This window comes from Ambystoma mexicanum, chromosome 1q (assembly GCF_040938575.1).
Source record: "Ambystoma mexicanum isolate Mex_15411 chromosome 1q, UKY_AmexF1_1, whole genome shotgun sequence".
NCBI lineage: Eukaryota > Metazoa > Chordata > Amphibia > Caudata > Ambystomatidae > Ambystoma > Ambystoma mexicanum.
Window position 1 is genome coordinate 846,795,769 of NC_090922.1, and position 26,050 is coordinate 846,821,818.

General features: G+C 46.8%; 1 protein-coding gene and 1 pseudogene across 1 annotated transcript in view; one reads left to right on the forward strand and one right to left on the reverse strand.

The window, feature by feature from the left end:
- Positions 1-26,050, forward strand: part of LOC138537904 (complement factor H-like) — a 763,015-nt gene that overhangs the window by 64,149 nt on the left and 672,816 nt on the right. The gene's annotated exons all lie outside the window — the stretch shown is intronic.
- The window catches only part of LOC138522873 (conserved oligomeric Golgi complex subunit 1-like), a 123,536-nt pseudogene that overhangs the window by 61,832 nt on the left and 35,654 nt on the right, over positions 1-26,050 (reverse strand).

Here is a 26,050-nt window from a genome sequence, read left to right on the forward strand (position 1 = left end):
CAGGACATGGTTACCAGTGTCCTGTTGACCGGGGCCATAGGTCGAGGGGCTAAGCTTCAGGGCCTGGGACGGGCGGTACAGGTCTTCCTGCCTTGTTAGAAGTTGTTATGGATGCTCCGCTGTGTGTTGTCAAAGTGTTGGGTGTCCTGATTGCACAGGGCCATAAGTCTGAGATGGTCCGGTGGGTTGTGGGGTTTACGAGGGGGCGCGTGTGTTCAGGCAGAGGTTTACTGCTGAGCTGTAAATAATGCAGGTGGCGGGCCGCGGCCTTGGGTGCTACAGAGGGGATTACAAATCTTTGAAGCGGCTCCAGTCTGGTTGGGGAAGGTAAAGCAGTGCGGCGCGGCCTCTGTTCTCATGCCTTGGCAGCCTTCGCAGGGTGGGAGGGGGAATGGCCTTGCACGTATTTCACAAAGGTATCTCCCTCGTGTGTTGCCGATTTTAGGTAAAGACATCACAAACATTTGAACACTCTATAATACTTATTCAAATCAATACAAAACATGCATTTAAACTTTGCTGGATGTGTCTCGATTATACCCAGTCTGAGCACCTTATTCATACATTATGTTTTAACAACTACAGTATTTAGTTATATGCATATATATTTGCAGTAAGTGAGGTAGAAGTAGGATTGGTGGAGTACATAGAAAGTAACCCGCCACTGTTCGTGACGGTGGTGGCACATGTGGGGCCTAGACATGCACACATGACAAGCGCCTTCTCGTGCATCCTTCACATAAGCCCTCTGTATGGTTACATTCGTCTTCTCGTGTCCTCTAGCAGCGTTAGTTCAGTTATGGCGCAAGCCCATAGAGTGTAAGTTTCCCAGTGATACACGTAACAAATAGATCCCTGGTGCGTTCCTTTATTATTAGCACCCAACTGCAATGGTGTGGGCTCGCCATCGCTTATATCATGGAAGCATGCTTTCTTATGTTTATACATTTTACAGGCTTTTGTAATATAAGGGATTTTGTGGAAGAAAGCATACTTTGCGAGTGGTCTTGACATTAATATATAAAGACTGTCTGCCATCTGATGACCATTTTACTGTTCTTTTCATTTCCCAGGCCTGCTGGCCGGTTCATGCTGGGAGCGATGATACACTGCAGGAGGTGAACTGTTACAATGTTAGTGTATTACGCTAGCTCATGTCCGTCTTGTTAGTGGGAACGTGCTCGCAGCGGATCTGCCAGGGTGCTGCGGCGACAGGGATGACTGAGACTCTCCAAGGGTGGGGGCCGCGCTACAGTGCGCTGAGCTCACACCATCTTTACCAGACAAAATGGTTTCTGGGCCTAGCTAAATTTTAATACATGTGGGCAATCAATACGTGTGGGCAATGTCTCCAGCGGGTGAACCCTCCACCACCTGGGCCCGGGTGGCATGAGGGGACGCCCAATGAGCCATAGCCCTCACCTGGGGAGAAAACGCAGGCGAGGGGGGTCTCCTGGACCAGTCCTCCCCTACATTTCCCCCTTTCGTTACTTAAGTAACAAATTCTTTAAATCTTCTATCCTCCTACATTCTGCTTCATCCATCACTGCCTCATCCCATGCAGGAGTTCCTTTGATGGGCATCCATGCTCTGCACACCCCCCTTAAGCTCTCACCTCTCCTGGCGTATTCATCTGGAGTACACGTTAGATATATACATCCACCATCTCCTTCCAAATCTACCCAAACTTCCTCGTACCATTCTAGTATACGGGGCTCTTTGATGGTGGTGTGCCACAACTTATCTACAATATCCTTATCGTGGTACATAGGCACCAGTTGGTACCTGGGTGTGTTATCTATCCCTGTTTGTACTTGTGCTTCTTGCATCGTTTTTATTGTACCGTGTGAGTTGCCCACTGTCACCATCATCATTGCACCATTTGGTACTGCGTTAGCACAAACTCGAAGACCCACCTGGCACAGGCAAAAAATTAAAAGGAGGAACACCACAGCTGGCATCAAAAATTTCACAGTTGTTCCAAGCCATGAGGGGACCCAGGAGAAGATGTTATCGAACCATGTACTGTCTTCTGCTCCACCTTCCATTTTCATTTTTTCTCCTAGGTTGTGGACTGCTTCGATCACATGGGACAGGGAGCCGTTCTCTGCGTCTTCAGAAGGTACGAAAGTGCAGCAGGCACTTCCTATTTTTCGGCAAACACCGCCGTCCATCGCCGTCAACAGGTCCAGGACATACCTGTTTTGCATGGTCATCAGTCGTAAAGCTCTTAGTTCCACCTTTATTATGTTGAACCCTTCTTCAGTGTCGTTTGCCAGCTGAATCAATTCCCAGCGGGTTATCTGGAGCCATTTTGCGTTTGCCCTTGCTTGGACACTTGAGACGAGCGAGGCAAAAAATGTTTCTGCTGAGCTGAATAATCGATATTTGTCTGGGATCTGAGCCAATAGTTCTGATGATGCCTTTGATATGTAATTTGATGCTCGTCTGTTACGGGTCAGCACCTCTCCCTTGCTTCCGGAAGACAGGACATACATTTGTGACTCTGCAGTTGGTTGAGCCACACTCTGTTGCATGCGTTCCTGTGTCCTTTTGCTTCCATCAATGTGGCTTTCTGGTATCACCATTAGGGCTGAGTGCAGAGTGGCCATTGAGCAGCTGCCACTCCATGACGGGGGAAGGTGCAGGTATGCCTGAGTGCCGCATACCCAGTACATGTCCATCAGGGCCGCTGTCCCTTTTCTCAGATCTGGGATGGTGAGGGTCTTGTTACAGTTCTTATTTGTTCCCATTGTGGTTTTCCCCTCTCCTTTGAAACATAATTCATAGTCTATTTCGCTTTGTAGTTTGAAGGGTTTTTCAATGGCAGTTACCCAGGTTAGTTTTGAAATGTGTTCTTTCCATACTGGTGTGCATGTTTCTTCTATCCACTGCAATTTCTCTGGTGCCACACCTCTCAGTGCTTCCGCCTTGCACATTACTTCTTCATCCTTCCACTTGTTATCCGAAAAAAGTGTCCCTTGTATTACAAAAAATGGTTCTTTCAAACATACCACCCCTGACGTTTTTGGGTAGCATGTTTTCTCGTTCTGCAGCATTTGAAAAGTAACTTCGTGTGCCTGGAAGGTGTTCTTAATTCTGCATAACGTGAGATGAAGGAGACATTGGGCATCTATAATTGGCAACTCTTTGGGTAACAATACTTTGGGTGTACCTGAAGCGTGCGGGATGAGGGAGCAGACATAACATCTCTCGTTTGTTGTTTGTTTAGCTGTGGCACTCATATCTGCATACCACTTATTTGTTTGGTGAGGGTGTTGTGGGTCTTCCATCTTATCTAGGCCTAACCCATAGTACTCATCATACTTCCTCCTCCCTGCTTCCCTCTTTCGTCTTTTGTTCTTATTCCTCATGTACTTCCCAACTTCCTGGGCAAAGGACAAAATAGACCCCCCTTTCTCATTCCCGCCCCCCTTGGCCCAATCCTCGTATAATATTTCGTGTGCTGCTAGCATTTTTTCATTTTCGTCTTTTACTTTATCTTGCAGGTTGTTTTTTAAGACGGGGGCTGGTTGACTGGTGGGCGTATTGTACAACCATGATATAGCGGATGGGTTTCGGTCATTTAAACTGCGAGCATTAAACCTTTGCATCCCAGGTGGGGACATTGTGTTGTTTTGCATTTCACCCTGTGGCCTCTTCTTTTCAGATATGACAGTGTTGGATGGCGTGGTGTGATAACCCCATACAAGTTTAGTTCCATCCCATACCAGAAAATCACCTTCCCTCAAATGGACACTTGCAGTTACATTGGTGGCAGTAGTGCTGTTAATCCCAGTGCTGTTAGTCCCTCCCCCCTCGTTCATCTCGATAGAGATGAACGCTATAAACCAATATGTAACCGAGCCAAACATTAGCATAAAAAACATTGTAATGCATATAGATAATCCGCACTCATACGAATATCTGCATCTCTCATTTACTATTTCTCTCATTCTACTAATTCTATCCGTTGCAGGCTGCCTGTTAGATGCCATGGTAGTTCCTGTTTAAGATACAAAAGTGCATTAAGTGCATGCATGTAAACGTTTTGTTGGCACCATTAGGGCCGTTATATGTGGACGGGAAATGGAGGTGGGTAGGGTTGTAGGGAGGAAATTCACAGACAAGGGTGTTAACAAGTAATAATTTGATCATTTCATCAATCACATGATGGGATAAACACAACAAAAAAAACCAAATATTCAAGAAAGTGCAACAATACTTCATCAGTCACTTTCCCATTAGTGTTCATTGCTGACGCACACACACACGAGTTAATAATCATTCATTTCATTCGGTTGCATCTGATGCTGTTGTCTGTGCCTCCTCTTCTGTCTCCTCGCGCACATTGCTATATGCTCTTCGCACGTCTGTCAAATGTATCCAGTACCGCAAGCCCTTCACTTTTACAGCTGTGGGCGTGCAGAACACTACCTCGTATGGGCCGTGGAACCGTGGTGCATTCCATCGACGCACAAAACTCCTGACATAGATTAGTTCGCCTGGCATTAGCTGTAGCTGTTGCTCAGGTTCTGTGACAGACCCTGTTATGTTTCCCTCCTCCCTAGTGAGGGGTGGGGAGAGCTGCTTTGATATTGCGCGTGCTGCCCGTGTCAATTTTTTCAAATAGTCTGTGAATTCTTCTCCCAATATCGCAGCGCTCCTGGGTGCATCTGAGTGTTCGCGCAGTGGAGAGTGTGCCGTGTGCATTCGCCTCCCAGTCACGATTTCGTGCGGGGACAAATGGTGATCTTTACTTGGCTGATTTCTTAGTTCAAATAGCGCAAGGGGCAGACAGTAGATCCAATTCTTCTTCAATGAAAAGCATAGTTTTGATAGCCTGCCCTTCAACAGTCCGTTCATCTTTTCCACTACGCCATTACTTTGGGGATGATAAATCGAACATAATTTATGTTTTATTCCCAATAATGTTGTCACCTCCTTGAAGAGCTCATTCACAAAGTGTGTGCCGTTGTCTGAGCGGATTACGTCACAAATCCCCCAGCGCGGGAACACTTCCCTCACTAGGAATTTCGCAGCGCTCTTGGCATCAGGTCGGGCACACGGACCTGCTTCCACCCACCTTGAAAATGGGCACACAACCACGATCATGTACCGTGCGCCATTACATCTTTCCCCCATGTCTGCATAATCAATATGCAGCTCTCTGAATGGGCCAATGGGTTTTGGGATAGTTCCCCAGAGTGTTTGTAATGTCATTCCTGAATTGTAGATCTGACATGTTGTGCATTCCATTGCTAATCGAGATACGTGCTCCTGGAGACAGGGTACGTACCATTCTTCTTGTATTTCGGCTGCAATGTGCTGTTTGCTATTGTGAGCAGGGAAGTGTAGTTGCTGGAACGTAATTTCTAGTAGCTTCATTGGCATTACTAGCTTTCCTGAGTTATTTTGCCGCCACAATAAGTCTGTTCCCGATTTGCTGCACCCTCGTTTTGTCCACATCAACTTTTCCTCTTCACTAGCCCCGTCCTGCAATTCTAGTATTTGGGATATGGGCATCATATTGTACCCTTCTGGGGGCTCTTCGTTCGCTTTGTGCTTCATCATGTACTCACCTGCTTCATATTTCTGAAAATAGGAGGCTTCTTTGGCGGCAGCGTCCGCTGCCGCGTTTCCCAAAGACACAACGTCTGTGTTGGACGTATGGGCTTGGCACTTAACTATTGCCACTGCAGTAGGGTTTTGTAGGGCCTCAATTAATTCTTTCAACAATTCTGCATGCTGTACTGGTGTTCCGTCTGCCCGCCGAAATCCCCTCCGCCCCCATCTCGCTAGAACTCCATGCACTGTTGTTGTCATGTAAGCTGAGTCCGTGTATATGGTTACTGCGCAACCTTTTGCTGCATGTAACGCTTCTATGAGCGCAATCAGTTCTGCTGCTTGTGCGGAGTAATGTGATGGGAGGCGGTACTGCACTAGTGTTTCGTACTCACCATCTTCTAACCTCACCACCGCCATCCCAACATGCTTTTCTCCCGTGTCCACATTAATTGATGCAGACCCATCCACGAAGTACACTTCCCCCTCTCTCAGAGCGTTCTCACACACCACTGTGTCCCCCTCTCTTTCTACTGTATAGGTTGCGCAATCGTGGCCTTGTATGTCCTCTAGTGTGCAGGTTTCTGAAATGAATGTTGCGGGGTTTACTGTTTTGCATCTTACCACATGGATGTTGGTGCTGGACAATATTATTTCATATGCTGTTGCCCGCTGTGTTGTTAGTGTGCTTTTTGACCTCTCAAGTATTGCAAACAGTGAATGTTCCACAAACAATGTTACTGGGCAACCCATTACTATTGTGGCACTTTTCTCAATCGCGAACGCGGCTGCAGCGAGCGATTGCTCGCACGCGAAATGGCCTTGCATTACGGCATCCAAAGAGCCACTATAGTAAGCCAAAGGCTTGTGTCCTAAGGACGTCTTTTGTGTCAGAACAGCTGTCATGAGTGTTCCCTTGCAGTGTGAAAATAGGTAAAATTCGCGTCCATAATCAGGGTTGGCTAGCACTGGAGCGCTTGAAATTAACCTTTTTAACGATTGAAATGATGTACTCATTTCTTCTGACCATTTGATCTTTTTATTGTCCTGTTGTGCTTCTTTAAGTGCTTGCAGTAGGGGTCTGGTGTATGCTGCATAATCTAATATCCATGCTCGGCAATAGTTGCACATCCCCAAAAGTTTCTGCATCTCTTTTACTGTTGTGGGTTCCGCTACTGACCTTATCGCTTCTGCCCTGTCGGGAATTATTCTTTTTCCATCTTTGGATATCAGCTGTCCCAGGTATAAGACCTGTAATTTCTCCTTGTCTACCTTGTACCCCTTATTGGCCAATAGTGTCAGGAGCGTTGTTGAATCCTTTCTACATGCTTCTTCGTCTTGTGCACACACTAACAAGTCGTCTACGTACTGAATGATTGTACTCACAACTGATAGGTTTCCCAAGTCTTCATGCAATATGCGGTTGAATATGCTCGGGCTCTCACAGTATCCCTGTGGTAGTCTGCAGTGTTCATATCTTTTCCCCCCTAGTGTGAAGGCTGTGAGGTATCTACTCTCTTCGGCAAGGGGTATTGAGAAAAATGCGTTTTTCAAATCCACTACTGTGAAGTGTGATGCCGACTTTGGGATGCTGCATAATATGGATGCAGGGTTCGGGACCAAAGGGAACTCTTTCTGAATTACATCGTTTAGGGGGCGTAAGTCCTGTATCATCCTCCAAGATCCTCCTTTTGCTTTTTTAATTGGATAAATGCATGTGTTACATGGGGAGGTCGAGGGCACTATGATTCCCTGTGCTAATAGTGCATTTATGGTCTCTTTTATCCCTTCTTCAGCCTCACGGGACAATGGATACTGTTTTACTCGGGGTAAAATTGCTCCTTGCTTGAGTTTTATTACCACAGGTTGTACTCCATGCAACAGCCCCACGTCATGGGGGCCTGTTGTCCACAAAATATTCGGTACGAGCCTCATGTCGTCATCAAAGAATGATGGTGGTGCTCCTACCACTGCCATCAGTTGGACGGGGGTTTCCCTGGTTTGAATCAAAATGTCACAGGGCATCGCTATTTCCATTACCATCTCACCATCCCCTTCTGTGTCTGAGAAGAGATCCTCATCCGTAACCTCCCGTAGGGCGATGTTGGCATTTGTACATAATACTGTGCGCCACTCACATCCTTCCCTATCCACCCCAATCACAGCAATTCTTTTTGCTGATACCTGTACAGCGTGCAAGTCTAACGGTACCACTGCTCCGGGTGCGGTGTCAGGGCACACTATGGGACGGAAGAGGAATTCCGCTGGAATCCTCCAGTTCATTCTTCTTAGCTCTGGAATTATGAGGGCCAATGTCTTTAGCCCTTCAATAAACATCTCCTCATTTTTTGGTAATCCTCGTACTTCCAGTGTGGTCGTGTAGGCTTGCACTACCAACATTGCACGCCAGGGGCATATCCCGGGTGTAGAGCACACTATACCTCTCTCAGTGAATGATATGGTCATGTTGAGTTTGCTTAGGAGATCCCTCCCTAATAAATTTATGGGTGAGTGTTCGTAGTACAGTAGGGGTGCCTTTACAGTTTTACCCCCCACCGTTACATCCAACGCTTCTGTGTAAGGAACTTCAATTACAGCCCCAGAGAACCCCTGCGTCTCTAACTTCCTGTTAGATAACGGGAACCGGCCCTCCCTAATACATGATTTCTCCGCTCCCGAATCGACCATGAATATGAACTGCTTGTCTCCTATCTGCGCCCCAACCAATGGTTCCTCTGCGGCATTGTAGGTTGTAGATAGAACTGGACACGCAAGTGTTCTCTGTGGGCTGTCCTATGCGGGATGTCTCATCGCCCCCCCCTGATTAAAGACATTTCCTGAAACCACTGACATGCCGTTGTAGGGTGCTGGTGCAGGGGCTCTGTTTGCTGTTATTGCGAAAGGGTTGCCTGACGTGTATTCCATATTGTCATTATTTTGTGGGTGGGCCTGTGTTCTAAACTGGGGCCCCTGCTGCTGCTCAATGTTACCTTGTCCCGGGTTTCTTGGTTGTTGCTGTCCCATGGGAAGACCGTATGGGCTCCCCGGGTGGGGGTGGCCATACTGTCCTCCTTCTTGGAACCCATTGTTGGGCCTGGTTCTGCACTCCCTAGAGTAATGCCCCCATCTTCCGCAGTTCCAGCAACTCCCTTGCGCACCTCTAGGGCCCTGCCATCCATTTCCCCCCATTCCTCCATATCCCGTTCCACCTCCCCTTCGGCCCCTGTACCCACCTCGTCCCCCTCGAGGGGTCCACTCTTGCCACTGCGGACCTCCACCTTGTTCCTGCTCGTTCCACTGCCGCTGTCCTGTTCCTGCCCAATTAGTTGCCACTCTTCCTTGTATTGCTGCCAGCCCCTCCTCCTCCTCATCTCCCTCCCTGCAGTGGGGGAGTGCGGCTACAGCCGCTGCGACCTTCACCAACTTTGTCTGCACTAGCTTTGCTTCATCCGCCAATCTCTTCTGTGCCACTTCCTTCTCCCGCTCCTTTATTCTCTTACAATGGTGTACTATTATGCTTTGGATCTCAGGCCACCCCTTTGCTTCAATACCAGCTATCTTATCGAGCGCCTTTTGCACTTCTTTGGGGAGCCCTCTTTTTATAATAAAATAAAATAAGGATGTCGATTGATACCAGGGCGTACCCGTTTCCGCTCTCCACATCTCTTGGACCCGAAAAATGTAATCCATAGCCTCCTCCCCATCATTCGTTGTACACTGCATTACTGACTGTAAGTCTGGCGTGTCCGGGAATGTTTCCCGCAAGGCGTCCCACACCCTTGCATGCACTGTGTTAAAGGAGGCTCCATCATGGCGGTCGCAGTCTAGTGTTACTCCCGGGAAACCGGCCTTAACCCATACTCTCTCGGCCTGATCCCCCACCGCTGAGACTAGCAAGCTCTTTACGTCTCCTATTGCTAGGGGTACCCCGGCAGTGTGCTTCTCAAAGGCGTATATCCACTTGCTTGCCCCTCCTGACAACGGGGGCAACAACTTTAGTAGATTGGCTTTATCCATCTGAGCCCATGGGATATAGTTAGGCCTCCCTCCTCCCCTATGTATCAATGGGAGCTGTAACCTTCCTTTTGTCGTTCCATCTGGACCCGGTTTGACTGCTGATGTACCCAGTGATGCCATTTTCCCCACCCTGTTCCTCAATCGCCCCGTCCACTCATCATCCAATGTTCTCATCGAACATGTACCTTCCTCCCCTTCGCTTCCCCCTCCCATCGCCATACTCAACCTGTCGCTTTCTTCTAACTCGTCCCTTATATCACATAGTAATTCCTCTCTAATTCCCCCAAGCCTTTCTTCGTTACCAACATCTCCCTCTCGGGTCCCTACTTCTATTATTCGTGTTGGTTCTTCCTCAATTCTAAACAGGATCTCGCCCTTTTTCCACCCCTCTTCGGGCTTTCTGTTTTCACCTGGTGCTCTAGACGTACGCCCTGGTCTAGTTGCATCTAATGCTGTTCGTTCGCATATGTCTTTTATCCTTGAGAGCTCATCTTTTGCTATCGACAGTCTTGATTGTAAATCATCTGTAAGCTTCTCTATGTCTACCCTTTGTGTGCCTGCCTGGGCTCGCTCCCTTGTGCTTTCATATGGCGGAGGTGCCGTGGGCCGGTGGGGTGTAGTAGCTGTCGGGGGAGGTACGTAAGTGGGGTCACTGTACCCCTCTGCGGGCACAGGCTTGTTTAATATCGGGTACAAACTTATTACCTCCATTGGTGGCGCTGCACTTGATGTTTCGTTAACATCTTTCTGTATCATCGACGGATTGTCGGTGGTGGACGGGAGGTCAGGATTTAACGCTGGTGCTTTAGGAGGTGGTATCTCCTCAAATAACCTCCAAAGATCTAGTACTTCTCTCCTATTCTGCAACTGCTTCCCTTTGTACTTTAGAAAAATGCATGTGGCCACCGTATCCAGAATACTTTTATCAAATGACCCTCCCTCGGGCCAAATCTGAGGTAACCCCTCCCCCTTTAGCTCGGTCACCCATTGGTCGTGATATTTTTTAATCCGCTCCGCGTACCCTGGGAGATTCTTACAAATATGTGATAAGGGTGTTTCAGCCCCCATCTCTGTGCCCTCCTAGTGCTGGTGTGTCTCTGTGTGTTTGCAACTACAATGTAAATGTAGTATCAATATTATTCTTCGTATTTTACTTCACATTCAATATTGGGCTCCTTTGGGCTCTCCCCCTCCCTGACTGCACAATACAAAAACTGGCTGTACACAGTGTCTACTCTGTTCTCTTTGGGGGGCACATACAAGAGCAACCCATCATTTATTTTGACAATATCAACCCGGAAATCAAAAGGTACCCACTCACTTCACTGTATCAACGTTGTCTTCAAAAAAGTTTTATCCGGTCACACTTACCATGACCATTTAACTATTATACATTTATAACCGTTTTACACATTCACAACATCAAAATGTCTTCTGACACATACGAGGTGCACACACCTCTTGGCACCACTCAATTCACCATTCAAGCTGCCCTCCCTTTCCTCCCTAGCCGGCTGTCCCTGTCCGTCTTATTTGAATATATGGATGCGCATATATATATGTTAGCCTGCTCTCCCCCCTTCTAGTAGGACTCTTTTTCTCTTACTTTTCCCCTAAGTTTGTGTTAATCTCACTTTTTATTCTTCCCCTACCCCTAAAGAAAAGAAAAGAAAAGAAAGAAGTAATAGCGGTCACTAATATATTCTCAGTGTCCCCTTTTGCTGAACACTTTTATTTTATATTCCACTTCTTCATATATTCCCAGTACTAGTCAAGATAGCACTATGCGGCGCCGCCTTCCACCCCCTTTCGGAGCTAGGTTCCCGTCACTTTTATCTCTTATTCACCTCTTAATCCTAATGGCCATATGCAAAGAAAAAGCAAGGAAAATTTAAGATGATCCTTAGTAGATCTGCGTACCCCCTCTTCGTTACCTGTCCTACACTTCTCTCCCCGCTCCCTTTACAATTGCTCGCACTCAGTACTCACATGCCCGTCTTGAACCGATAGTCTCCGAAACTGGGTCCATCCAGGCAGTGTCGCCGTCAGCTCAATAGTCAGCCCCGGCTCCGGCGAGCAGTACTCAAAGGGGATTTTTCAACCGGGATCCCGTACCCTCTCTCTATTGAGTGCGCACTTCTTAGTGTACCGGTCGCCGTTGGCGGGCAGCCTCCCGGAGCCGGCTCACCGTGCGTATCCCTTTTCGACCGGAGATTCTCGTGCCAAAAGGGGACGGTAATGTTAGGTTGGGAAATAATAATAATAATAATCACGCTTTCGGGGTCACCACTGAAGGCAAGCGTCCCCAAACAGCACGATCCTCCCCGCAATGAGAGACAATGAAGGACTCTCCCAAAATGGGAATAAGGCCAAGACAGAGTGCGGGTGAGCGTAAATGGGAGTTTATCAATCAGAATAGGGCATGCAAAGAACTCTGCAAACTCCGAGAGCGCTCTGTCTGACAATAGCAAAGACAGGCGTATATATTTACAAAAAACGTCATGAGAACCTACATACTATAGGGGGCACAAGTTCAATGGGATTGGGTGGCGATGACTAACTATAGGTGCTGCTGCGATGTGGTTGGCCGTGGCTGGAGACGTCACTTGGTCAGCCTCGTGGGTTGGGCTGGGCCTGGCAGGTCGGCTGAGTTCATCCGGACGGTGTTGTTGTGCCATTGTGGCCAGTGTCAGAGATGAATGTCTTTTCCTGACTTGGTTGCCCTATGCCATGCACACTGCAGTCATTCAGTCATTTCAATATTATTTTCTTTAGTAAATCTTCCAATAGGTTATACTACAGGTTAATGCAACACAGGAGGAATGTACCTTGTGAGGGGTCTGGAGGTAATACGTCAGGACATGGTTACCAGTGTCCTGTTGACCGGGGCCATAGGTCGAGGGGCTAAGCTTCAGGGCCTGGGACAGGCGGTACAGGTCTTCCTGCCTTGTTAGAAGTTGTTATGGATGCTCCGCTGTGTGTTGTCAAAGTGTTGGGTGTCCTGATTGCACAGGGCCATAAGTCTGAGATGGTCCGGTGGGTTGTGGGGTTTACGAGGGGGCGCGTGTGTTCAGGCAGAGGTTTACTGCTGAGCTGTAAATAATGCAGGTGGCGGGCCGCGGCCTTGGGTGCTACAGAGGGGATTACAAATCTTTGAAGCGGCTCCAGTCTGGTTGGGGGAGGTAAAGCAGTGCGGCGCGGCCTCTGTTCTCATGCCTTGGCAGCCTTCGCAGGGTGGGAGGGGGAATGGCCTTGCACGTATTTCACAAAGGTATCTCCCTCGTGTGTTGCCGATTTTAGGTAAAGACATCACAAACATTTGAACACTCTATAATACTTATTCAAATCAATACAAAACATGCATTTAAACTTTGCTGGATGTGTCTCGATTATACCCAGTCTGAGCACCTTATTCATACATTATGTTTTAACAACTACAGTATTTAGTTATATGCATATATATTTGCAGTAAGTGAGGTAGAATTAGGATTGGTGGAGTACATAGAAAGTAACCCGCCACTGTTCGTGACGGTGGTGGCACATGTGGGGCCTAGACATGCACACATGACAAGCGCCTTCTCGTGCATCCTTCACATAAGCCCTCTGTATGGTTACATTCGTCTTCTCGTGTCCTCTAGCAGCATTAGTTCAGTTATGGCGCAAGCCCATAGAGTGTAAGTTTCCCAGTGATACACGTAACAAATAGATCCCTGGTGCGTTCCTTTATTATTAGCACCCAACTGCAATGGTGTGGGCTCGCCATCGCTTATATCATGGAAGCATGCTTTCTTATGTTTATACATTTTACAGGCTTTTGTAATATAAGGGATTTTGTGGAAGAAAGCATACTTTGCGAGTGGTCTTGACATTAATATATAAAGACTGCCTGCCATCTGATGACCATTTTACTGTTCTTTTCATTTCCCAGGCCTGCTGGCCGGGTCATGCTGGGAGCGATGATACACTGCGGGAGGTGAACTGTTACAATGTTAGTGTATTACGCTAGCTCATGTCCGTCTTGTTTGTGGGAACGTGCTCGCAGCGGATCTGCCAGGGTGCTGCGGCGACAGGGATGACTGAGACTCTCCAAGGGTGGGGGCCGCGCTACAGTGCGCTGAGCTCACACCATCTTTACCAGACAAAATGGTTTCTGGGCCTAGCTAAATTTTAATACATGTGGGCAATCAATACGTGTGGGCAATGTCTCCAGCGGGTGAACCCTCCACCACCTGGGCCCGGGTGGCATGAGGGGACGCCCAATGAGCCATAGCCCTCACCTGGGGAGAAAACGCAGGCGAGGGGGGTCTCCTGGACCAGTCCCCCCCTACAATACCAAAGACAGGAAGTCGACAGTTACATCTTCCACATGCGACTACATAGCTCTCAACCATTTACGTCGCAAAGGCGGGTGAAAACACCCGATTTTATTTTTGGCGGGTGAGCGGCCCATTGAAACGAATGGGCGTGCAGGAGGCTTGGCGGGTGAGTCAGCTGTTAACAAGGCGGGTGACACCCGCCAAAAGCGTGTGAGTTGAGAGCTATGCGACTATCTACAGCAAGCAAAGGCCTTGGGAGCTTTGATATTTCACACTTGGCAAGAGCAGCATACGAGGGTCAGGAGAGTGCCATCCGTCACCTCAGTAGGCCGCAGAGAGGGAGGGAGCCCTGCTGTGGTGGCTCAGTGGCAGTGGAGAAGGAGCTGTTATACGAGTGGGAGGGCGGGGGAAGCCACCTTCCTGGCCTGCCGTGCTCCTGCACCTCTACCCTGGGGCTGTGACGCAGTTGGCTAACCGAAGGTACACGGAGTGATATTCACCTTGTCCTTGTGTGGAAATTGCAGTGAACCCTGCCTGTGGCAGCAGCCCTCGAACATAGATGTTACTGCATCGAGCTAAGCGCACTGAGAGCTGTTCGGCGCTGCGGCTGAAGGCCAAGAAACGCTGCATGAACAGCCTTTGTGGAGATTTGAAAACTCCTGTGGTGGCGTGCGCACTGGGGGTGAAAGCTGCAAGTGTATTTTTGATGTTTTGCTCGAGTGCTAGTGGCTAAACAACAAACGAACATCTCAAGCGAACATAGATTTATAGGTTGCTGAGAACGTACCACGTGTGAACTTCAAAGCCGACTCGGTTCAGCATTTGGATGAATACGTGCAAAAAACCCTGCAGCCTCAGTTCGTACCCAGACGTTTTAGACAGCAAACACTGTAAGTATTGAGGAATTGGCGAACGTGCTGCGGAGCTCACATCTTACTGATCGTAGTAACATGGAAGACATGTCCATACTGCCTGCTTATTTATTTTTTATTCATTGGGTATTTATAATGCGCCTATACAGCAACATGGTGTTTCAAGGCGCATCAAGAGAAGGGACCGGTACAGGGGAGTAAACAAAAACAATAATGATCCTGCTAGGTCTTGAGGCATTCGGATCATCCAAGTTCAGTAACAACAGGGGTCAAGACCGAAAAATTAAAGTGTGGGGACTCTATCAACAAACGCAATGGGATGTGACGTTGCCAGAAATTAGCATATCAAGGTGAAATATGCACATTTCATTAAATTGGCTTTGCATAACCACCCAAATTGCACAGGACGAATGGCATTTGGCTTTTATAAAATCAACACACACACAAAACCAAGAGAGGATACTTTCTTCTAATAGTGTATTTGAAAACGTTAAAAGGTGTGCATGTTTAACTCCAAGAACCAAAACAAAAGTTTTCCCTGGAACTTGTACTACAAATGAGAACTTTCACCCTGAGTTGTTTGTTATTTTTCTTCACATTATATAGTGCAGTGGTGAAGTGCCTTGCCTGCAATCTTGACGACTGTGGTTCGATCGCTGAGGTCGGCTTTATTTCATAAATTCAAAGAGGACATTCAATGTTTCTCATTGTAGCTGGGGGGGGACTGAGTCCACCCTCTGAAAAAAGTGAGTGGACTCTGTCCACCTGCGTGTACCCTTGACTTGAGCCCTGAGTAACAAGAATGAAGGGGAGGGAGGAGGAGGTGAAGTGAAAGTTGGGGGAGACAGGGAAGACAACAGACAATAGCGTTCCTAATAGGTCAAGAGACAATTCGGATAGTGCAATAACAGAAAAGAGGGGAGAGGAGGGGATGTGTGGGTTGGGGATGAACAGGGGTAGAAGACAAATGGCGTTCCTACTAGGTCTTGAGGAGGAAAAGGTTCTATGTAGTACATGGAATAAAGCATTAAATGGGAGAGTGTTATAGTGATGGCAGAGCGAGACACAGAAGAGGGGGGACTGGACTACAGAGTGGCTTATGTGAAAATAATGCTTCTTACAGGCAAAGGAATGTTGCTAAATGTGAGTGACAGATGACGAATATAGTGGAAAGTTGCCAAAGAGGAACAAGAAAATAAGAAGATATAGAAAGGGAGTTGCAACGACAAGTGGTATGGAAGGCTAGCAAGATTAGGGGAGACAAGATTTCTGATTGGTGCAGGCAGTGGATAAAAAGTCCTGATTGACAAAGGCAATAATGCAAGCGTGGATGTGAGAAAGATAGGTAGAAGACAAAGTACATGTGAATCCGCTTCTGAAGAGTCTCCAGGAGGTAGTCCTGGCTGATTGGATGTGCCAGTGTCTTCAGTGCTGACTGAACCTCGATGATGGATGCTGGCAATTGCTTGAACTAACTTCCAGACTTCATCTTGTCCTTCAGGACAGTTATCCCTTTACCTCCTGGATCATGACCCATGATTGTTTCCAGTGTTGAGAAGAGATGGCTGCATGTCACGGATGGGTCAGGTAGCTCGCCCTCTGGTGCACAGAAAAAGAGGGCGTGTGCCTAATACAGCATGGTGGCCAACAGCTCTTCCAAAGAGCATTAATGAGCTTTTATATTGGCACTCCGGTGTGGTTGGTTCAGCATTCGCTGAACGGCAGATTTCCTGGCCAAGAGAAAGCCTGTCAGGGCCTGGCGAGAGGAACTGTCTTTCAGGAGCATAATGGAACATAATGCCTCAGCGACAGCCTCGTCTGATACTGATGGACCTTTCAGCAAAGACTTGCTCTCCTGCAAAATGGTTGACCGAAAGTGCCCAGTTGCTGCAATTTGCAAGACAAGTATGGGAAAGCGGGCCAGGATCGGGCTGTAGCTGGAGTGGGACGCATCAAGCTGTAGCAGGGTGTGCAGATGACAGCAGAGCAGGTAGAGCCGAGTAGCATGCAGGTACTGCAAAGCCTGCATAGCGCTCCACATCTTCTCTGGAATTTACAGCTGCAATTTGATCTAGGCAGCTGTGCTGTAGAACTTCTCCTGGGCATGTCTGTGGTGTGCGAGGGGCCCTGTGTACGTGTTGCTGAAAAATCTGCAGGCCGGTGCAACAGCGATGCACGTCTTGTACTGATCCAACGACCTTCTGAGCACACAAGCGTATCTCACCGCTCGTGTCCGCTGGTTATGATGTGATAGGTTATTTATAACGCGCTTAATACCCAGAGGTTTCTAAGCACAGACCCGAGGATCAAACCCATGTTGCACTGTGTCGTCTTGCTTCCAAGGCAAGCATGTTGCCGCTGAGCTATCCTCTCGAGGTTCTATGAGGTCACGGTAGCGCTCGCCAACCATCTCCTGCAGCTCTTCTTTCTTCTGTTCCATCTCAGCACGCACGCAACACTCCAGTCCACGGATCTCCTCCACGGTGTAGAGAGCAGCCGGATCCCGGATGTCACATACCCGCAGACTGTAAGTTCGCTATGCCGCCCAAGTAGCGGCAGGCAGAGGCAGCTCGGTGCACAGAAGCGCTGGCTGGGAACGGACAGGACGACTGTGAACAGAGGTGTTGCATTTCACATGTCTCTAGCACTCAGTAGAAAGGGGCAAAAACCTGACACAGAGCAGTGACCGTGGGAGCCATGGTTCACCATGAAGCACATTAGCAGTGCACACTTTATAAATGCATACAGAATAAACATCCTTACCCCTTACCTTTCTCTCTTCTGATGCTGTAAATAAATGGCTGCCTCTGGAAGCAAACACACACTGGAGACCCAATCACATCACACTGACATCTGGAGCAGGACCCAAAAATCAGTATATGGACAATTTGAAGGACATTTTACAAAACACATAGCTTTAATAAAACGTCATTAGTTTGAAAACCAAATACATTAACATATGTAACATAACTTAAAAGGTGCAGTAAATATTTGTAAAACATCAACCAAGTTAAATAACGTTTTTATTAACATTAACATATGGCGGACGCCATTTTGGAAGTAAAAATGGCTGACACATTCAACACACAATACAAATGCTGCCAAAGAGTGCAAAAAGGGGTGTGATTGGATGGAGGATGGGTGGTAATGGGAGGAAAATCATATAGATTTCACTTACAGATCAGCATTAAATGGGTGGGACACATAGCCAGACTACATAAATCCATCCTCATACGTCATCTGCATTGAAAAACATTAGAAACTAACATTCAACGCCCCTATTTTAGGCTCTTATGCTAAAGCTCTTATTTTAATGGCAATAGTTTCAGCTTTAAAGGTAGCGCTTTTAACGCCACCTAATAGCCATAACTAAAAATGATAATGTAAACATGAACCATTGTACCCTGAAATAATGTGTGGTAAAACACATGAACCTCAAAATACACTTTATAACAGAGACATCATAATATTGTGCTGCTGCAAAAACAACCCATTGAAGCTCCTGAAAAACACAATCTTTGGTATGAGAATACTTCTTAAGTGGTCTTGAGTGGTCTGAAAGGAAAATAATTCCTGAATGAGCGCTGGAGAGACTGGTATACTCAAAGGAGGAGCCTCTGGGATATCCTATTGGGAAATTGGAAACCTAGTGGAATCCAGTGCAGGAGAAGTTTGCTATTTATCTACTGTATTAATGACGAAGGCCTATCTTGTGCCCTAACACCATCCTACTGGTTACCCCATGGTCAGTTCCCCTTTCTATATTGTCCGTTTTATGTGTATGGGGTTCTCGCCTGCACACGTATTTCAAACCTTCCGTTTTAGGATCAGTTTGAGGAACCTTGTGCTATGTATTTTCGTCTATGTCCCTTTCCAAAAAAGACTTATAATGCTATTTAAAATCAGCATTCCTGCTCAGCTGCGTTGCCTCCTTTACTCCCTCTTGGTGAATAAAGGAATACATCCAGCAACGTTGATACACAACTCCGTTCTAGCTAAGCTTGCAATGACAGGTTACGTCTTTTTACGAAAATGTTATGCCACATTGTGATGCTGAAAATGCATTGGAGGGACAGGTACTCCCTGTCCTTGTTCTGTAGTCCTTTTTCGTATACTTCTGTCATGTTTTCCACTCAGGAGTTCACGTGGGACTCCTGGTGGTGCGGCTCTTCCTCTTTTTGGTTTGGTGTACAGACCCTTGGGGTACCCTTATGGCACCTATGGGTGGGGGTACAACCCTGTACCCCTAGTGTATTTGTTTGGGCACCTGTGTGTGGCCCACAGAGCAGGGTGTGGGCTGGTGGCAGCTCCATGCTGAATTTGACAGGTGCTCTGTGTATCCTCCATTTTGGGATACCCAGGCCCTGCCATTGGAATCAGTTGATTCCTGATAGGAGACAAGATGGCCTCTGTGGCCTCTTGCTTTCTATTGCCTGTTACCTTGTTTTCCCAAAGTCTAGGGAAGCCCTGACTCGGTCCCTTCCTGCTGACTGGCTGTTGGGTGGAAATTCCATATATGGTATTGTTGGGAAGTCCAGGCCAGACTGGCTGGAGCATTCCCAGTGACTGTGTGTTCTAGGTACACCCTTGGGGTGGGACCTGGGTGAATGGAGTGTGTGACCAATATGCACTTCATGTTATGGGTGTCTCGTTTCTGGTATGTAATACAATGAATGAGACAGCCCTGCCCAAAATTGGTATGAATGCAGTGTGGAGTGCTGAATGACTGGGCACATGTCCCAATACACATTTCTTGTTGTGAGTGTCTGATTGGCTGCCTACCTGCATGAATGCCCTTCTGGATGATTGGTTGCCTGAGTGTGACCCAGCAGAGTGAATGAGAGACCAAACAGTATATCTGGGGACCTCTCACTGATGGAAAGTGTTCAGAAGCTGAAGTTGATACTTGATGCTTATCCTTGAAGCCCACTGGAAGAAGAGGAATTTCTGCTGCTGTCCTTTTCCAATCTGAAAGTTGCTGTGCCTTCAAGGAACTGATCCAAGAGAGGGCCTGGCTAGGAGACCTCTTCCTGAGCTACAAGGGACCATTGTGCACCAGCTAACCTTCGACAAAGTGCCCTGGAAGTCAGTCCTCGAAAGGCTGCCAACCAGAGACAGGGACCGCCGTGTAATCACAAAGCAAAGCACACGGACATTGAAGTATGTCACCGTCGACGACGATCATCGTCGACCAGAGCCGCAATGCAACGCTCCAGAACACTTTGAACGAAGGACTCCCTCACTCATCACTGATGACTGCTTTGGCCCGCCGGAGAAAGTCAAGGCTGCTGACGTGCCGAGGAGAATCCGTCAGTGGCTTTCCCGCCACCCGAAGACCACAGACGCTGACAACCTGACACCCTTGCTGTGCCAAAGTTCTTCAGTAACTCTTTGCGGCAACTAACTATCGTCGTTGAGGTGCCCCGCATGCCTCATCTTCGCAGGACATCAACGACCGATTATCGACGAACACTGCAAGGACCGAAGCTGCTGCCTCAATGCCTTTGTTCCCCATTTCCTCATGGGATTTCGATGATCCGTGGCTCCTGCCTTAAAGGGAGCCGCTCAAGAAGGATCCACAATCGATGCGACGTCGAACTCTGCTACTCTAGGTACATTGGGGTGGTAGAACCTTTCTAGACGGAAATAAGACTCTAATATACAATACATGGACTGGATTTGTGTTATATCTTTATTTACAGGTTGCCCAGGTGGGGGGATCCTCACACCGAACTGTGTCAAGGTAAACGGGACACAGCATTCTGCCAATTGTTTAATCAACTTGTTATCCTAGTCTATTGCTGGTTCACATTATTAATTGATTTGAATGTGATTTGAACTGTCTACAGTTGATGCATTTTAATGGAATTTAAGAAGTAATTGTGGTACCACATAGAAACTGTATATATTTACCATTTGAGTACAAAGTGTGTTATTGTGATTGTGTATATAACGCAAACCTTATTTATATAAATACTGTGTTTTCACTAACATAGTGTGTGGACATTCCTTTGTGGGTGCTTGGGGAATACACTGTAATTAGGAACCAGTCTGCATCGCCTCCCGAGAGCTTAAGCCTTGATTGCTCTTCCAACGTTACCAAATAGAGAATCTTGGCTGGAGTACTCTGTGCCTCTACTCTGCCATATAGAGAACAGGAGTACAGATACCCCCCTCCAGTCTTTGCACACACCCTAAATGTTTGTTTGCCTTTTATGTGTGTCCCATGAGTTGTTGGCAACAATGGGTAAGTGTGGTGAATCATGGGCCAATGACCAAAGAGTGCTGTAAGTAAAAACTCGGCCCTATTTGGCCAACCAAAGACTGCACGTCTGCCAGGAAGGCTAGGATGCGAAAAAAGTCCTACTTTCCACAAAATCTCCAATATTGAAAGAATGTGTGCATCGGAAAGGAAACTATGTTTGCAGCAACTGTTTCCTAAGTGTAAGTCATTGACAGCCTCCACACGGTCATGCTGTGGGTTTATGGTTTAAGGAGGAACTAATACCACTGTGATTGGCCGCTGTGATATAACAAGACTCAAAAGAAGGTTACAGTGGGATCCTTCCCATATTACCCCTGGGTGCATCATCCACTGGCTCAATATGAGGCACCCAATCCCCTAACTCACCCCATTGGTGTCCCCCAGAATCAGGCAGAGGATATCACAATGCCTACAGGGTCTAAGGGTTTGCCAATATAAAAGAGACAACTGCTTTTTACGTTTATGGATGGATTACTCTGGGTTGTTGTTATCACTGAACTAATAGAAAGGAGGTTTCCCCTCTTTTTTGATACCCCTTTTTTATACCATCTTTCCCTTCATTTATTTCTTATGTTCTTGCATTTTTGCAGTTAAATAGAACATCTGCTTTCTGCATTTGTATTGGATTACCACATTAGTTAAAATCTTTAATGATGTTTACGTCCACTTCTTAACCCTGATGACGACCGCAGCAGGTTGAAACACGTGTCAGCAAACTAGCAGTTACTCACAGAGCTTTAATTTGATGACTAGCAGCACCTTCAGATTTTGTCACCTTTTTTGCTATAGTTACGCACTTTTCTGCCATACAAACAGTAACAAGAGACTCTGCCGGTCTTAATTGATCATGTTACAAGTACTTTTTGAATTCTGTGTTTATCTTATGTTTTCTTACAATAGTAATCACTAATAAATAGTGCCACACAGGCAATATATCTGAAAACATATTTGATAACGTTTCCTATTGAGTTACACCTTAAAACTCAAGTAGAGAGCGCAGCAAGCAGTGGATAACCATTCAAATGTAACTTTATTCTCCAAAGGTGTCCCTCTCTTTGCAGCACTCTAACTAAGATAAACAAATTATCATTAAAGAAGTCAGGAAGTCCAGCTAAGAGCAACCGGTTAAACAGAACCCAAGTAGGGACTGTTGATCTCTTCAGAAATCCCATATCGAATATACAGTCTTAGGAATATACCACCCGCTTGCCCCATGGGTCAAAACCCAGAGTCTCAAGGTCATATTACCCAGCTCGTTCGTATCTTCTCAGTCCCATGGTTACAGCACCCAACTCGCTTCTCAAAATCATAATCCAGGGATCTAGGGCCAACCGTGCTTCTTGCCCACTAAGTATGTTTTCCTCAGCTGCCTTAAGGTATTCCCTTAGCACAATCCTACCAGCAAGTATTTCCTCCTCCTTGCTTAGGGGCATTGGCAGATTGTGTTATTCTTACCAATCAGGCTAAGACTATAGCCTTAAACAGGGTTAAGGTTCTCCTTTCTTTTCTTTGGACCCTGCTGGGGTTTTGGACATAGCCTTCAGTAGGGTTGCAGCTTCCCCTCTCTCTCGCGCTCTCTGGGTCTTTACTATGTCAGTGTCCGAGATATAGCCCTCAGCAGACTTCCCACTTTGCCTGGGCCTCTCCCCCTCCAGCTGCTTTCGAGGGTGTGGTTCTCTCTCTGGATCTGTCCCTTTCCCAGATTCTGCCTCCCTTTACTCGGGTCTGTCTCTCTCTCTCTTCTAGGGTTTGGCTCTCCCCCGGTTTACTCCCTCTTGAAGGGATAAGACACTCTTCTCAGCATATTGGTGTTATTGCGACTACAGTCTGACCAGGCCCCTGGCTCCTACCTGCCTTCTCACTTCTTGGTGCTGGCCTCCAGCTCATGGCTGCCCTCCTGCTTCCCTTTTCCCAGGCTGAAGAAACAGAGCCTCTTATATTGACTAGGCCAGATGTCTACTCCTTGATTGACTGGGGTAGTCAGGTGATCACCTGCAGTGAGCCTGGTTGGGGCTGAAGCTTTTTATTTCGAACTTCCGGTGCGGGAATGGCTTTAAAAAGTCTGGTGGCCATTTGGATTCATGCAATGTGGTATTGTTGTATGTTTTCCGAGCAGCATTTTCCTTCTCTTCCTGTTTGTATGCCTTGTGTTTGGGTTAATGGGTTTAAGGATACAGAGTTTTGAATTTCTGGGGTCTTATTTCTTTCAGAAATATGTATTTGGTATTTCATACGTAGTTGTAAAGTCAAATACGTTTTTTGTTTGTGCCTGCCGCATTGCTAAATGGGGAGGAGAGGATGTCCATTTTGCTGTTCTGGCTGCGTGATTGGGAGGTAATATCAGTGAATGGGGGAAGTGTCTGGTGTATTTTCCTTACCCACTAACTCGTGTTTTGTGTTTCTTGCCTCTGGGGAGAGGAGAGTGAGTCATATTTATTTATTTATTTGTATTTGAGGCGTGGCACGGGCATTGAGGCGCTGTTGCAGAGATTGTCTTATTGCACAAATTTGTCTTAGTTACAAAGGTATGCTTGCCTCTTGGTTACAGTGAGCGTGATACAGTTCCAATGAACTGTACAAAAGTAGCCTGATTTGAGAATAACAACATTCATAGGGTGAGGTAATTAGGTGAACAGCAAGGTTTTGATTAATTTCCTGAATGCTAAGTGGGCTTCGATCTTTTGGACTTGGCAGGCAGGGCATTCCAATGCGTCACTGCATGGGGTTGTTGCATATAGCTGAATGTTTTGTGCATGGAGCCTGTGTGAATGATGGCAGAGTGTGGGAGGCTGCGCTGCATGGATCTCTGGGCAGTGACCACGCGAGAGCTGAAGGAGAGGACTAGAGGATGCAATGGTGGATGTGGAGCCCCACAGTTTACAACGTGTGACCTGATGACGTTCTAACAGAAAGAAGAACAAGGCCAGATGACATGTTGTGATCTGGCTCCAGTGTCGCCTTTGCATTCCATGAACCAACAGAACAAACGGCTACGAGGATAGGAAATCTAGGGCGCCACCATTCTGTATTATGTGAACCTTGCAAAGTGGTGTGTTGCATGGGTGACAGTTTATCCTGAATGTCTACTGGTTTGCACAAAGAGGTGATAGCATGTTCGCTGTTTGCACATGGAGTGCAGAACATCCCAAAGTGCCCTCCCATTACATTTACGACCCCCCAATCGGCTGCTCATGCATTGCCCCTTGCTTCCAGCGCATCGTTTTCCGCAGCAGTCTCTTCCTCCGGTGTCATTCCACACCACACAATGTTTTAACACACCTAAGTTAGACATTGGTCCCAGGCTACCCTTGGAAGCCTCTCTTCCAGTTGATTGGATAACTATACATGTGTAGAATAAAGCTGAAGAGAGAGGCTCTGCTTTGCATATAAAGCCATGTATATCTCTGAACCAACCTTTTTGGTTGATATGACGCCTGGCCCACTCCAGCTTGTGGAATTCGCTCTTTCACTGATACATTGATTACACATTCAAAAATGAACAAGCTCACTGTTTCATTCGCACCAGTGGCCATAGATTGCCTTGACAAGTTTCTAGACTGTGGGAATCTCTGCTAGGCACTCTGAGGGTGACGCAAGACCTTTTGAAGTTTCATACGCTTCTAGAAACCTGGCCATCTGTTCTGGCCTGAGTGCATGAAGCCGGAGTGACGTGCGCGAGCCTGTGCGTGTGGTGTGTGTGTGTGTTTTTTGTTTGTTTTTTTAAAAATGTTGCGGTGCATGGTACCCTTGGTTTGTGGCCTGAGTGAAAGTTCAACGAATACCAGTTATCCTTAGACATGTGCATGCAGAACCCTCTCAATTACAACGTGTAACCTGTTGCCCTTATAATGAAGTCAACTTATCATTTGCAACCTGGCTTCAGTGATACCTTCGCCCCTTTCCTGGTAATTATCTCAGCAGGTGCACTCATCTAAAACTGTTTTCCACATAGGAGGACTTCTGGGCAGCACTCCACTCTGGCACTGAGATGCAGGATGGGATGGAGCATACAATGGAGCACTGTGGAGTCCCTGTCAGGGTAACAGATGGCTTAGCATGTTGACATCTCGTCATTCAGAGTCCCTTTAAGACTACAATCACTGCTGGCTTGTAGTAGTGTGGGTTGGTCTAGGCGGTTTAGCCACTACTCATCCTTTTAATCCTGCTGAGCAGTAGCCATTTTGTCACATACAAGACCGCCATAAAAGGCAGAGTCCCTGCACAGGGCTGTAAACTGCAGACTAAAAAGAAACCATGAAATGGGTACGATAGTAAAGAACATACAATGCTTAATAGTGAATAGAAAGCAGATGTGTAGTACTTATCAGACAACTAAAAATAAGTGACTGTGCTAAAATGGTGGAGATTTCTTTTAACCATGTACGACACTCTTCATAATGAAACCTAGTTATAGAACAAATAAAGTGTTTGAATCATGATCTTATTATGGAGATTTTCTGCCCCACACATGCTTGAGAAGAGCTTGGATTAAAACATGAAGAAAGCAGTTGCCAAAGATTTGGACACCGGGCATGGGTGTTCTGCTCCATTTTCTGCGTTTTTCTCATGTCTCTACACACAACACCAGGAGGACTGAGAGGCTAAAAAGGTAACAAGATGAAACCTTAAAGGCCCATCATGGACCATTTGTATATGATTTAAATCGTATAATTGACACCCAACAAAAAGGCACAATTTGCCATTTTGAAATGCACCACACAATGTCCGAAAGGTGACTCAAAATCTGAAAAAGTTGATATTTGCCCATATCTCCCACTCATTTTATTTAGTTTGAAGGACAACCAATGCCATTAAGGATACCCTGTGACACATGTCCCGGTGTTCCCAAACCCCACACCTCATTTAAATAGAGGAACTCTCTGCAAGAGCTTGTTTATAATCAGGAGCCAGTAAAAGGACACCATCAATGAAATTCCGTACGTTTCCTAGCTGCCTATTACAGTTTTATGAAGCATCCAAGCCAAATGTCGCCCGTGGGCTGCATGCTTTTCCCC